We start from the raw sequence: 12,971 nt of genomic DNA on the forward strand, positions 1-12,971 counted from the left end.
GTATAATATGGTATCTTACATTCTGCGTCTAATGCAGTAGTTAGTTTTCCAACATCTCAACAGATGCCAGAAATATACAGATTTAACTTTCCTGATAACTATACAAACTGTTGTATGTATAAGTGTTTATCTACCTAATAACTTCAAAACACTAAAACGTCACTCACATGTTTTACTCTCAAACCTATTGTCTCATGAAAATACGGAACACTTTGACTATCAACGTTTCTTGTACGAAAATTGAAGATGGAAGTTATTAAAAAAAGTAATAAGACTATTAAGTAAGACTGAAACAAGGTAGTCAACAAAACAAAGAGCAATCTTATCTTTTAAACGATGTTTATGCATGTCATTTTATTTACGTCACTTGACAGTACTATGCACCCATCTTTTTATCTAACAGTACCTTCATACATAATTCATCCATGTTTGCCGATTTCAAAATACTATATTTGCAAACATTTATACAAATCAAAACAATAATTTTATCGTTAATTTATGAAGTAAACATCAATAATTGATTTTTGCATTATGAAATGAAATTTGATTAAAATACGGGACTTAGGCATGTCCCGACAGAAATTACGAGGACGCCAGACACCTCGGCCAAAAAGGGGACTGTTCCGTTTTTCACGGACTTATGGTAAGCTTACAAGTGTATAAATGTTCGAAGCAAGTTTCGGCGTAGTGTTAAGAGGGATGAAGTTACAGAAGAATGGAGAAAGGTACACAACACAGAACTGCACACATTGTAATCTTCACCTGACATAATTAGGAACATTAAATCAGACGTTTGAAATGGGCAGGGCATGTAGCACGTATGGGCGAATCCAGAAATGCATATAGACTGTTAGTTGGGAGACCGGAGGGAAAATGACCTTTGGGGAGGCCGAGACGTAGATGAGAGGATAATATAAACATTGATTTGAGAAAGGTGGGATGCGATAGTAGGAACTGCATTAATCTTGCTGAGGATAGAGACCAATATCGGGCTTATGTAAGGGCGGCAATGAATCTCCTGGTTTCTTAAAAGCCATTTGTACTCGTAATTAAGAAAGTTGTATCTGCTACTTTTCTTCGCATGGAATTTACAATATCCCAAACTGCCCTCTATGAGATCAAGAAGAAGAAGAAATGACTGAAGACCATATTCAAACCTGAATGCCCTACCTACTTATTTATTTTATTTATTTATTTTGCTAATAATTGTAACATACAATGTAATATATACAGAAAAACTTTAGCTCACCCCTGAAAGAGTAGAACTCGTGCTCAGGAGCGGATTCCTGAATTGAAATTAAGAAATATGTATTACAATTTGTCTACTACGCAATAAGAATATATAAATTTAAATTTACAATTTTGTAATTCTTATAAAATCCATACGTAACTTTTTAAATTTAATATTAGAACTATTAGAATTGACAAGATTAAGATATTTAAATATAAATTTGTTATATATTCTTGGACCTAAATTACTACTATGATTAAATACTGTAGCAACGTTGCATTTTGGTTCAAACAATCTTAAAGAATTCACACCTTTTGTTTCATAACTATGAGAATACAATTCAAAATTATTTCGATTTTAATGTATGAATTTTATTAATACAATATAATAAATTTGTCTTATTTTAAGAACATTAAAGTCTAAAAACAATTTTTGAGATGGAAAATCAATAGGTTTATGAAGACATATTTTAATGATTTTCTTCTGTAATGAATGAAGTGGATTAAAATTGGATTTAAATAAGCTATCCCCGATTGAAATAAAGTTAAGTATACTGTGCGTAATAAACTTATTAACAAGTAATTCCTCAATAAAACAAAATAATATATTATGTTACGTAATTTATTACAAAGGTAATTAATGTGTTGGTTCCATTTTAAATGATTGTCAAACATTATGCCTAAATATTTAACTTCAGAGGACTCCTTAATAATCGGACATTTACACTGTATAAGACAACAATCAGTATTATGTAATTTAATACTTAATATAGATGTAGAAGGTTTGTTACTGGATCCATAATAGAATATACTGGAGAGCAAGAGCGCTAATGGGTTCACTGCCAAGGGCCGAGCATTAGACAACTTTTTTTTTCACGTTGTTAGGCCTACGCGTTTCAAAAGCGTTTGTTGTCATGCAAACTAGACAAAGCAAGATTTGCTTGTTGTTATCCCTTTTATTTCCTTACATAGTTGCGCTGTTAGAGGATTATGCTTCCAGGGAACCAGTTGAAACATGGTTTGAGTTATTCATTTGTGTTGGAGGTTACGTAATCTCGAGGTGTGTTATTAATGTGTGTCCAACCCTTGACCTCGCGCGGATTGTAGTTTCTGCGGATGCAATCAGTCTTCCAGCTCCTCTGAATCGTCTTAAGCTTTTAAAATCGCTGCCCTTAGGCGTTTTAATTAGGTCTGAAATAGAACTCCGTCCCACATCAATAATTTACTTTGCACACGTACAATCTCCTCCCAGCAGCGTCTGTTTTAATTGTTGGAGCTACGCTAGCCACAGATATCAACTTACAACCGCAGAGACATATTTCCACGATGAGTGTATCATTTATGTGATATTATGTTACGTCATACTCCATGATGGAGTTGTCATACCATCTGTCCGCTATACATTTTCACGCTCCGACGCATTGGAATGAGTGCTGCTTCGGCTTTCTCTATTTTGTGTCAGATATCAGAGTTGAAATTTTCGGTTAGTCCGGTTGAAATATGGATCTGAAGTAGCTTTGTCTATAGAACAATAGAATATTGACTGATTAAGGCAGAATATTTAATCTGGTCAACTAAGTCTCTTAAAACTGATTAGCGGGTCTCTTTCAGCAATAAAATGCTGAGGTGAGATCATAACATTTTTATCACATAACATTTTTCATGAGTCCCAGTGTTACGTGCAGATGTACACAATATTATATTATTATTCTCTGGATTGACAGCCTTTTTGCGTACTTTAGCTTTAGCCTACAGAACTGATAACCATTAAATTCTGTCTAAGATTTTCATGCTCCATCTTCTGACCCCTAGAGATTTGATGTCTCTGTCTAACATCTACTGTAAGTTTCGGTCTGCCAACTTTGAGCCTTCCGTATGGTTTAACATTAATAATCATTTGTGAACAAGTTTCTTCTATTCCAGCCGTGGCGAAAATGTGACTCGCAATTACATCGTGGCTCGCAATGATAGCTATGCATTTCTCTTGCTTCCTACCTCCCCCAACCCCCACCCTCTCACTCACTGCAGTCAAACTCGGTTTCATTCGTATTTGTCTCTAACCTGCGAGTGGCGTATCGTCTCAATGTCTCTCTCGAAACCATGTATCTCTACAAAAACGAACGTTTCAAGTAGGATGGGAGGACACATATTTTGATGCCAATACGGTGAGAATATTAAATATATGATTTGTTCACAAGTGTTACGAGGGAAACGGTTGTATAATATAAAACGGCATTATACTACATGTTACTCATGAAACATTAAAAGGTTAAGTGTTATTATTACTATTATTATTATTATTATTATTATTATTATTATTATTATTATCATCATCATCATCATCATCATCATCATCATCATCATCATCTCGGTACGTCGATCCTTTTTCAGCAGATGTACGAATAATGCGGTTAGATCTTCAATTTAAAAGCACAGATTTACAATGTGATGTTAAATGAAAGCTAGATGTAAGGACTTGACAAATGTTGAACTTTTCAAATCTTTGCCAAAAAATAAATATCCGAAGCTTCGTTCTCTCGCTTGCTCTGTTGAAGCCATGTTCGCTACAACTTCATTTGTGAAAAATTATTTTCAGCAATGAAAATAGTAAGAACCAAATTTAGATCAGGACTGACAGACAAATACCTTCGTGACCAACTACGACTGGCACTAAGTGACACAATTCCTGATTTTGAAACTCCGTCGCAGAGACATTCTGAAGACAGTTAATTTTAGGTTGTGATAATGTGTCCTAGGTTTTCTTATTCATTTCTTTCTTCATTACACGTACTAAACATTAGTTTGTGACCTTATACTGTATAAAATTACATTTAAGTACTTGACGTAAGGAAAATGAAAATCCGTTAATAAGTCAGACAGTTGCTTCACTTCCCCTTCGGGTGTCCGCCTCCCTCCCTAGGTGCTATGCACGTTGCAGGTTACACAGTGGCTCGGCTCACGATCACATTTTCGCCACGGCTGTTCTATTCTCATGACATGACCCAACGCTTTATTCAACGATAAACATTTGTGGTGCATAAACGATGTTGGGATTTTTTTCAGAGAGCTCACTTGTTCATTATTGACATCGTGCTATTATTTCTTCATTCCTGCCGTCATCGATTAATAACCTATTGAAAACTACTGTGAGTATTATATAATATTTTACTACCGTTAAATTTATAATGATGGTAGTAGTGGTGGTAGTGGTAATGATAGTAGTAGTGAGTTGTCACGAAAATAAAATAGTTGTTCTGTAATTGGTGAAAATCTGTTTATAAACAAACGTAACAAATTTACTAATAATAATTGAATGCACTCCCCGGTCTATTGCTCAGAAATAGACGAACCCATTATCCAAATACCCATCGATCTGAAGGTCTGTTATTCAACAGCAGACAAACCAATTATTTATTCATTTGAAGATCTGATTAAAAAATCGAAAGATTTTATGTTTAGCATTAGATTGAACAATTACTGGTCCATAAAAACATATCATGTTCAACACTAGTCGAATCAATATATTATCAATCCACTGAAGATCTGGTATTCAGTAATAGGCGCACCAATCACCCATCCATTCAAAGATTTGCAGGTGGGACACATATACAAGAATTTTTGCAAATTTATTTGCCTTATCTTCTCTGCTGCAAAATACTTTATAATTTCTACTTCGTTCTGACACACGTTTTTTAACTGAATAATTCATCCATCCATCCATCCATCCATCCATCCATCCATCCATCTCTGCTGCAAAATACTTTATAATTTCTACTTCGTTCTGACACACGTTTTTTAACTGAATAATTCATCCATCCATCCATCCATCCATCGATCCATCCATCCATCCATCCACTCACTCACTCACTCACTCACTCACTCACTCACTCACTCACTGTTTAATGTATTTCTTAATTTTAGTTGTAATATTAAATGCAAGGTAGATACTTTGTACCAGTAATAAATAAATGTTAAAACATACATAATTCTATATTCACAAATAGAAAATAAATCCAACTTGCAAGGAATTAAATCAATGAAATTACATAACATTCTTTCAATAAACATTAGGAATAATGTGCAAAATTCAATGTCGATGATATGTGGTTATAATGAAATGGTAAATATAGGAGAATGCGTATGTATACTTTTTTTTTGTTAAATTCAGCTTATTTTGACTACTTTATCCGATAATTTAGTCATGATTAAGCAATAGGTCTAATTAAACGAGAATTGCGGAGGAAACCTACTAGGAGTATATAGAAGCCTGCCTCTCAACCGCCTTGCGCTATATATTTCATAGAACCTGCCAGGAATCAATCCTTGAACCTTTCAGTAATTAATTTGTAGCTTTGTGAATTAGTCTGACGGGGAGATGGTGATGATGATGATGATGATGATGATGATGATGATAATAATAATAGAACTAATTATAACTTCAAAACTTTCACTCTCATATCAGAATTCTGATATAGCACAGCGAAGAAATTGACACAGGGTTCATAGTTGAATAAGGAAGAGGCGAGAGGTAAAACAGGCAACTAAATTCGTGGGAAAATAACGGAGAGTCTTATGTCACTCAGTTGCAGATTTAAATTGATCCAGCTGACCCCTGATCCTAGAAGGCGACAATCGCCGCTATTTGCTAGAAAGTGTCTGATGTAACAGCCAGATCCGCAAGTCCGAGTGACATAGGAGCAGACATAGAAAAAGAAGACGAAAAAGTTGGCTGATTCACAGCTGTTTCTTAATTCAAGGTCAGTTTTCAAGCACTTGACATATGCTAGTAATTTAGTTCAAAATTCGGAATCGCTGGTTTGCTGATAACCAGTGTACATCCTTCAACGAATTGCTTGCTGTAAAACATAGACAGGAGTTCTGGAAAGCAGTGACTTCAGCACTTAACCTGACAGTTCTGACTTATTTCATTGCAAGGAATCTCAGTATTATTCTTCTAACACGTGAACATAAGCGTAAGAGACATTGGACTAAACTACATAAAAGTTGGACCATTGATCAGTGTGGAAGAATATTTTTTACAGACGAGTCAGAATTCTAAAAGTTTGTCTCAAATCATCGCCAGTATGTCCGCCATCGACCTGGAGTAATGGAAACCTATCAAATACCAACAGCGAAATGTGGAGAGGATAGTGTTATGGTCTGAGGTGTTTTTGGAATCAACAGAATTAGAGACCTAGTGAAGATGCAGAGTGTTTTGAAGGAACAGTACTATCGTATCCTGTCGAAACATGCAGTGCCTTCTGAAAACGCGACTAATTGGAAAGGTAATTTATTCTGCAACAAGATACTGATCCTAGACATACATCGGAACTTAGTAAAAGGTATGCAGCAAGAAAAGAAACTTCCGGAGTTCTTAAAGACATGAATATATCCTCCTCAGTCATTGGACTTGTCTCTCATTGAGCTGCTATAGAACGAACTGCCTCAGAAAGCAAAACAGATGTCTTCAAATAAACTAGAGAAAGTTTAGCAGTGCTTCCTTCAAGCATGGGGGAGTCTACAAACCAGAAGTGTTAGAAAAACTGACAAGAATGCCATGCATCTGTTCAGTTGTTATTAAAGGAAAAGGAGGTCACATTGACGAACATTGTGCTTGAACTTTGTTTTTAGAAATTGTTGCAATTTTTAAAACCTGACTTATTTTCCCCCTTCTTTGTTGTTAATTATACTGGGTGTTTCAGAAATACTTTGACAAATCTTGGGGACATGTTCCTAACACCAAAACAAGAAAAAAAAAGTTCATATAAACGTATGTCCGAAAATCCTTAGCTTGTTTTAGTTATTCATGAAAGAACAGAATGGAACATCTTTTAGATATTGTCAGCTTGGCAGCAAGTATTGAACTTTAATCAATTCAGAAACTCATAACAAATGTTTAAAATATTCTCCTCTTGCTTCCACTTTCATTGTTATGAGTTTCTGACTCGATTAAAGTTGCAACACTTGCTACCAAGCTGACAGTATCTAACAGATGTTTCACTATGTTCTTTCATTAATAACTAAACAACTAAGGATTTTCGGACATATGTTTATATGATCTTTTTTCTTGTTTTTGTATGAGGAACATGCCCCCAAGGTTTGTCAAAGTATTTATAAAACATTCTTTATACAGATGGTTATAGCAAATACTTTTCTGTTTTATTTGCTACAGTTGACATAAGACGAGCTAGGGTTGTTGTCGGTCAACTGTCTGAAGACAGGTCTGCACCTCACAAGTGATACCAAGAAGGCACCACTTATGAGGCAACTAGAACAGGAGGTAATGATGGCTAGGTCCTTTTTCCCTCCAATGCATACATCGCCGACTAGCTACATATTACACTAGTCAGATTTCAGATGCATACAAACAACTGTTCTTCCTCTGACAGATATTGTCAAGTGAGATGTACTGCCTGATAATAGATTTACATACAGGCCAGAACCTCAATCATAGGATAACGAACTAGGTATGTTAATTAAATTCATTTTTAAAGGTGCATTGAAAGTCTTTGGCGCTTGTGTATGTTAATTTAATTCATTTTTAAAGGTGTGTTGAAAGTCTTTGGCGCTTGTGTATGTTAATTTAATTTTTAAAGGTGCGTTGAACGTCTTTGGCGCTAGTTTACTGTATATGTTCGTCAAAATCTCAAAATTTCTTTTTGCTGTATCACAGTATCTCTACTTCCTCTTATACTTCACATTAATAAAGTACCTAGCTCGTTCTACACATCCACCAAAAAGCCAGAAACTAAACACACTAGAACAATACGAAATATACCTACACACAAAACATATCCAAATGAAATTCTCAACACAACTCAATTTCAGAACACACACACTCTTTGACTCCACATTACACTACGCAAACACACCCCCACAGGAAACGAAACAAAAAGCGCCAAGACCAGCAACAACCAGTTCTGATGATGGCCAATAGCAGGCCGAAACATGTTAACAAAGTAACATAAAATTTAACACGTGAAAGACATGTAATACGTTTTCCAAAGTGATATAGTGTTAAAAGTTGTGTAATCAAGATGCATAAATGAAGTAAATAAAAATATTGTAGTCATACCGAATATATTTTAGCCTAAAAACAATTGCTTTTTGGAAGTAGTGTGAAAGTGAAAAGAGTGAGAATGATTTTTGCCATGATATAAAATTCGGAGAAGTCTTTCGGTATAAGACCGTCGAGCTGCTTAGCTACTGTAGTAGTTCATTAAATCATAGTCAGCTGGATAGCTCGTCCTAAATATGAGAGATGTGAATAAAGCTTGTATAGTGGCCCCGAGATCAGATTCAGACGACTTCCCAATATGGTAAGCGCAATATCCGTGATCTTCCATGGCCATCGGGCCACTTGTTGCAATCGAGAAAAGCGGCCTGTCCACCACGTAGTACCACGCATATTCTTGTGAACAAGGAGAGTAGCGGTGGTGGCTTTTGATGCTATCTTAAAGTACAGTAGACTATATTATGTTGAAAAACACAACGTTTCGAAGGCTGTTCTACATCTATTTATCTATTTGACATGTCTGATGAACAAATTGACGTCGGTACATAGTAGCTATATCTATGCATAATTATTATCTCTTGGTTTACTCAATCATTCGTCGATTATTGCAACATTATCTTCTATTAAACTCTAAATAGGTAACCTTGATAGTGTTTCAGTTCTTAATTGAAGGGTTCAGAACCATAGTGGGCCAAGCGCCATTTACTAAAACCGTAAAATTAAGTTATCACCATAATTCAACGGAAACATATAGCAAGTAATGTAAAGTATACACATTCAAACTAAATGATATATCAATCTTCATTAAACTATAGTATTCGGGCTATTCGACCGAAATATAGAGAAAATTGACCCTGCAATTTTTAAATACAATGAAACTTTTTCTGTCCGTTGACAAATGTGATACAATGCTTTGTGCAAATTTAAAAATATTTAAATTTATCGTATTTTCATAAAGTTAGCAACTTTAAACTGTTGTGGCTCCGAAACCCTTACACCCAATGATCAGAATCATGGTTTATTTTGATGCTGAGAAATTAAAGTTTATATTGACATGTAAAGAGTTTTTCTTACTTTTTTTTTTATGGAAATGGAGAAATTTAGATTTTTCTTCATTAAGACGCCTTGCCCACGAAAAAATACTTTAAAAATATATGGTTAGATTCCGCATTGAAAGTACAAATAAACACATATTTTTTACTGGTGCACCGTTGATAAGAAAGTATTGAAAATATCAAATAAAGAAAATAAATAGTACGCGCGTGAACTAACCAGCTGACTAGGTAGTCGAGATAAGCAAGGTCAGGAGACAAACATGTGATATGTCGTCTAGCAGTCATGGCTGTGCTAGCTTTATCACAAGTTTTCATAAACACAGGAGTAAAATGACGCCCAATGCTTGCTTATCTTCAGCTCTCGGCCAGTGCGTGGGTTACTGCGCCGTTCAAGTCTAGGCGTGTGAAAATAATTTATTTAATACCCTCGAAACTTATTGCCGAGCCACTAAGCAAACAATGCGGAATCCCTCTTAATAATGCAAGGTTTTTTCTCAATATTTTTTTACATTTTTACAAATGGGCAAAAAGCCTAAAAGTAAGTAAGATCAGATTATCTGTCTCTCTGTATACAATAAAAATAAGTATTACTTCTTATCATAACCTACTAAATGTCAGCTTCAAAATGAGCTCCAGTTCAATGTTCTGCAGTAAATGGTTCCAGAGTTCTGAGCGCTGAAAGAGGCTTGTTTTTATAAAATACGCTAAATTTGTCGCTCAATAGTACGAAAACCGTTTGACTTTCGATAGTAAATTTTTGAAAATCCACTCTCCTCAGCACCTTGTATAAATAGGAAAAAAATTAGAGTATTAAAAAAATGCGAGGTTTTTTACTGATCGATTTCATATGGAATAGCCCATTCACTTAACTTTAACCCTTGCTTTCTCCGTTTTTTATAAATGGCGCTTGGACCACTATGGCTCTCAACCCTTCAATTATGGTAATGGTGATTTATTACTGTCTCAGAATATTGCAACTTAGATCTTCCAGTAGTGTGATGTTAAATTAAATTATAATAATGAGTAGCTCAAACAACACTCTTATGGTAGTTTGGACATACGCAGAGGATGCGAAATAGCAGATTGTCAAAAGTGAATTAATGTCCAATAGAGGAAAGTAAACAATGGAACAAAAAAGAAACAGGCAAAACAAAGCAAGAAAGAGGTCTTCAAAAAGTATACATAGTACATGAAATACATGCGTCCATCAGCGTTTGCTCAAATTAGGTTGAAGAAAAACCCCGGAAAAAACCTCAACCAGGTAACTTTTCCCAACCGGGATTCGAACCTTAGCCACCTGGTTTCGCGGCCAGACGCGCTAACCTTACTCCACAGGTGTGGACTCATACATACATACAAACATACATACATACATATATACATACATTCTTACATAGGTAAGTGCATACATACAAACATGAGTAGCTGATAGAATAACAGACAGTGATTGCAAGTAGTTCGTCAGTTTGACATGGAGCTTACAATGGCCAGTAAATTTTATCTTGAGTTCTCTCATTAATTGACAAACATCTTCAATGTGTCGTAATCTATGACATGAAATCTTCGATTTATTTTTCTTCCAAAAGAAACCATGCTAAAAATGTTTATCGCTCTTAGAAATTCTTGCACCTGCAGTCAGGTTTGAACACGTGAATTTAAATGTGAAAACACTCGGTCATCGAGGGAGATATGATGATGATGATGATGGTGATAATTATATTGTAAACAAGTTAATAAATCTCGAAACGTTCTGAAAACAGCAATGTATGATGATGTTCCATAGATGAATGTGCTTGTGTGTGCTTCTCCTTACCAACCTCATGAAAACTGCAATTTGTTCTGAAAGTGAAAGTCTTCAGCCTTTCATAGCGTGCAGGGAAGTGCTGGATATAATTCCAACACACGCGCTTTGTATTTTAAGAGTTTAAGTCATCTTGTTTCAATCTCTTTCTAATGGCAACGTTGTGAACACATTAAATGCTCTAGGATTGAAGTTTATTTCATGGGCACCAACTATCCAATATCAAAGTTCCTATGAAATGTTTTGCGGTATATTGCTGGTGAACACATTCATCTAATATTACCGTAATAAATTCATCTTCTTGTATTAACATGTAGTTTAGAATAAAAAATTGTTCCATGAAGATAGAGCGTAAGGAGATGGATCCTTCTGATGTGACCTTGGCATCAAGATGAGGAAAGTGGTTAGTCACGCTCCGTCCGCTTTGCTTCACGTAAAGAAACTTATGTACATTTCGTACGAGATGAGTGTGTACGAGTACTCAAAGCATTTGTAGAAGTTACGGCTAAGACAACAGTTCTTTGCCGTCCAGGACCAAATATGTTCAGTATATGCCCTTTCAAGCAGCAACTCCTTCCTTAAACTACTTAATGGAGTCAACTTTTAATGAAAAAAACTTACTTTTTCTGAATTTATCTTCATTAATTTGGAGGTTCTAGGTGACAAGAATTATATATATATATATATATATATATATATATATATATATATGTGTGTGTGTGTGTGTGTGTGTGTGTGTGTGTGTGTTAAACGAAATGTTATTGCCACCCACACACTCACAGCAATACTTTTTAAATTAATTCTTTGATAATAATCTCGGCACACTTGAGTATATTGAATTTCATTCGGAAGATGGACGATTTATTATATTTTTTTTTTGTGAATTTATTTGGTCTAAGACGATTCTGAAACAGTACACTAAAAGTAGTATTTTACATAATTATACAGTGCTGCACCGTGGATAATTTCCAATTTCGCAGCTTGAACAGTAAAGTTAAAGAGAATAACAAGCATTTTCATGGGAAAATTAGGAAGACGCAGTTTCATGGGATGTGAGTTTCGTAACATAGCACTCCATTATCAAAGCACCGCGTAGCAGTGTAAGGTGTTGCCACGGTTACAGCCAGCTGACTGCCCAGTGTGGCGTCTCAAACCAGATGATGACACCAGCGCCTCTAACCGAACAGAAAGTTTGATCTTTTATGATATTCTCCTGGAATGTTGAGTGTGAAGGAGACTTACCTCAAATTGCGTGCATCCACAGTATGATATTGTTTAGTTCCTGTGCTCACTCTCTTGTTCCTGGCACCACGTCATGCAAGTACACAACAACAAATACAACACACAACACTTGAAGCGTTAATCCAATTCACAGTGACGTCATCTTAAAAATGTGACTTTTAAGAGAGGCACTGCTTCTGTGTCTTTGGCGGCGGCAGAACGCAAACTGTTGAGCAGGTGAGGAGATGCTGGCCACGGCCTCCTGAGAAAGTGGGCGCGGAGGGAAAGGGGAAGGGGCTCTGGATCTGCAAGGTGGGAGCGGCGATGCAGCCGTCAGGTGGTCTTACCACGATCGGATCCCACTCGATAGAATTTGACGAAACTTGAGCTCAGCACTCATGAAAGTACGACTTTTCAGGTTAGTTCGTGGAACATTTTGGTATCTCAAAGACTTGTCGAACGAAGCAGGAGAATACCATGGAAATAGGCTTGGAGGCTATTCGTCCTCTATGCACAGCCGTTAACAAAAATTGCCATCTCCACCCATTTCAAAATGGCGGACTTGGAGATTTTTGAAGAGGAGGAGGTGATATACTGTTATAGTATCATTAACGATTGAAACAAAGAAGTTATGTAATAATACATAATT

At 35.8% G+C, this 12,971-nt stretch overlaps 1 protein-coding gene across 2 annotated transcripts in view; it reads right to left on the minus strand.

Moving 5' to 3' along the window:
* Positions 1 to 12,558, minus strand: part of blo (bloated) — a 295,193-nt gene extending 282,635 nt beyond the window's left edge. For both annotated transcript variants that reach the window (XM_069820485.1, XM_069820484.1), the window contains exon 1: positions 12,344 to 12,558. The gene's annotated coding sequence lies outside the window, so the exon portion shown is untranslated. The remainder of the gene's footprint in view (positions 1 to 12,343) is intronic.
* Between the last annotated feature and the right edge of the window lie 413 nt (positions 12,559 to 12,971).

Source organism: Periplaneta americana, chromosome 3 (assembly GCF_040183065.1).
Source record: "Periplaneta americana isolate PAMFEO1 chromosome 3, P.americana_PAMFEO1_priV1, whole genome shotgun sequence".
In the NCBI taxonomy this organism is placed as follows: Eukaryota; Metazoa; Arthropoda; class Insecta; order Blattodea; family Blattidae; genus Periplaneta; species Periplaneta americana.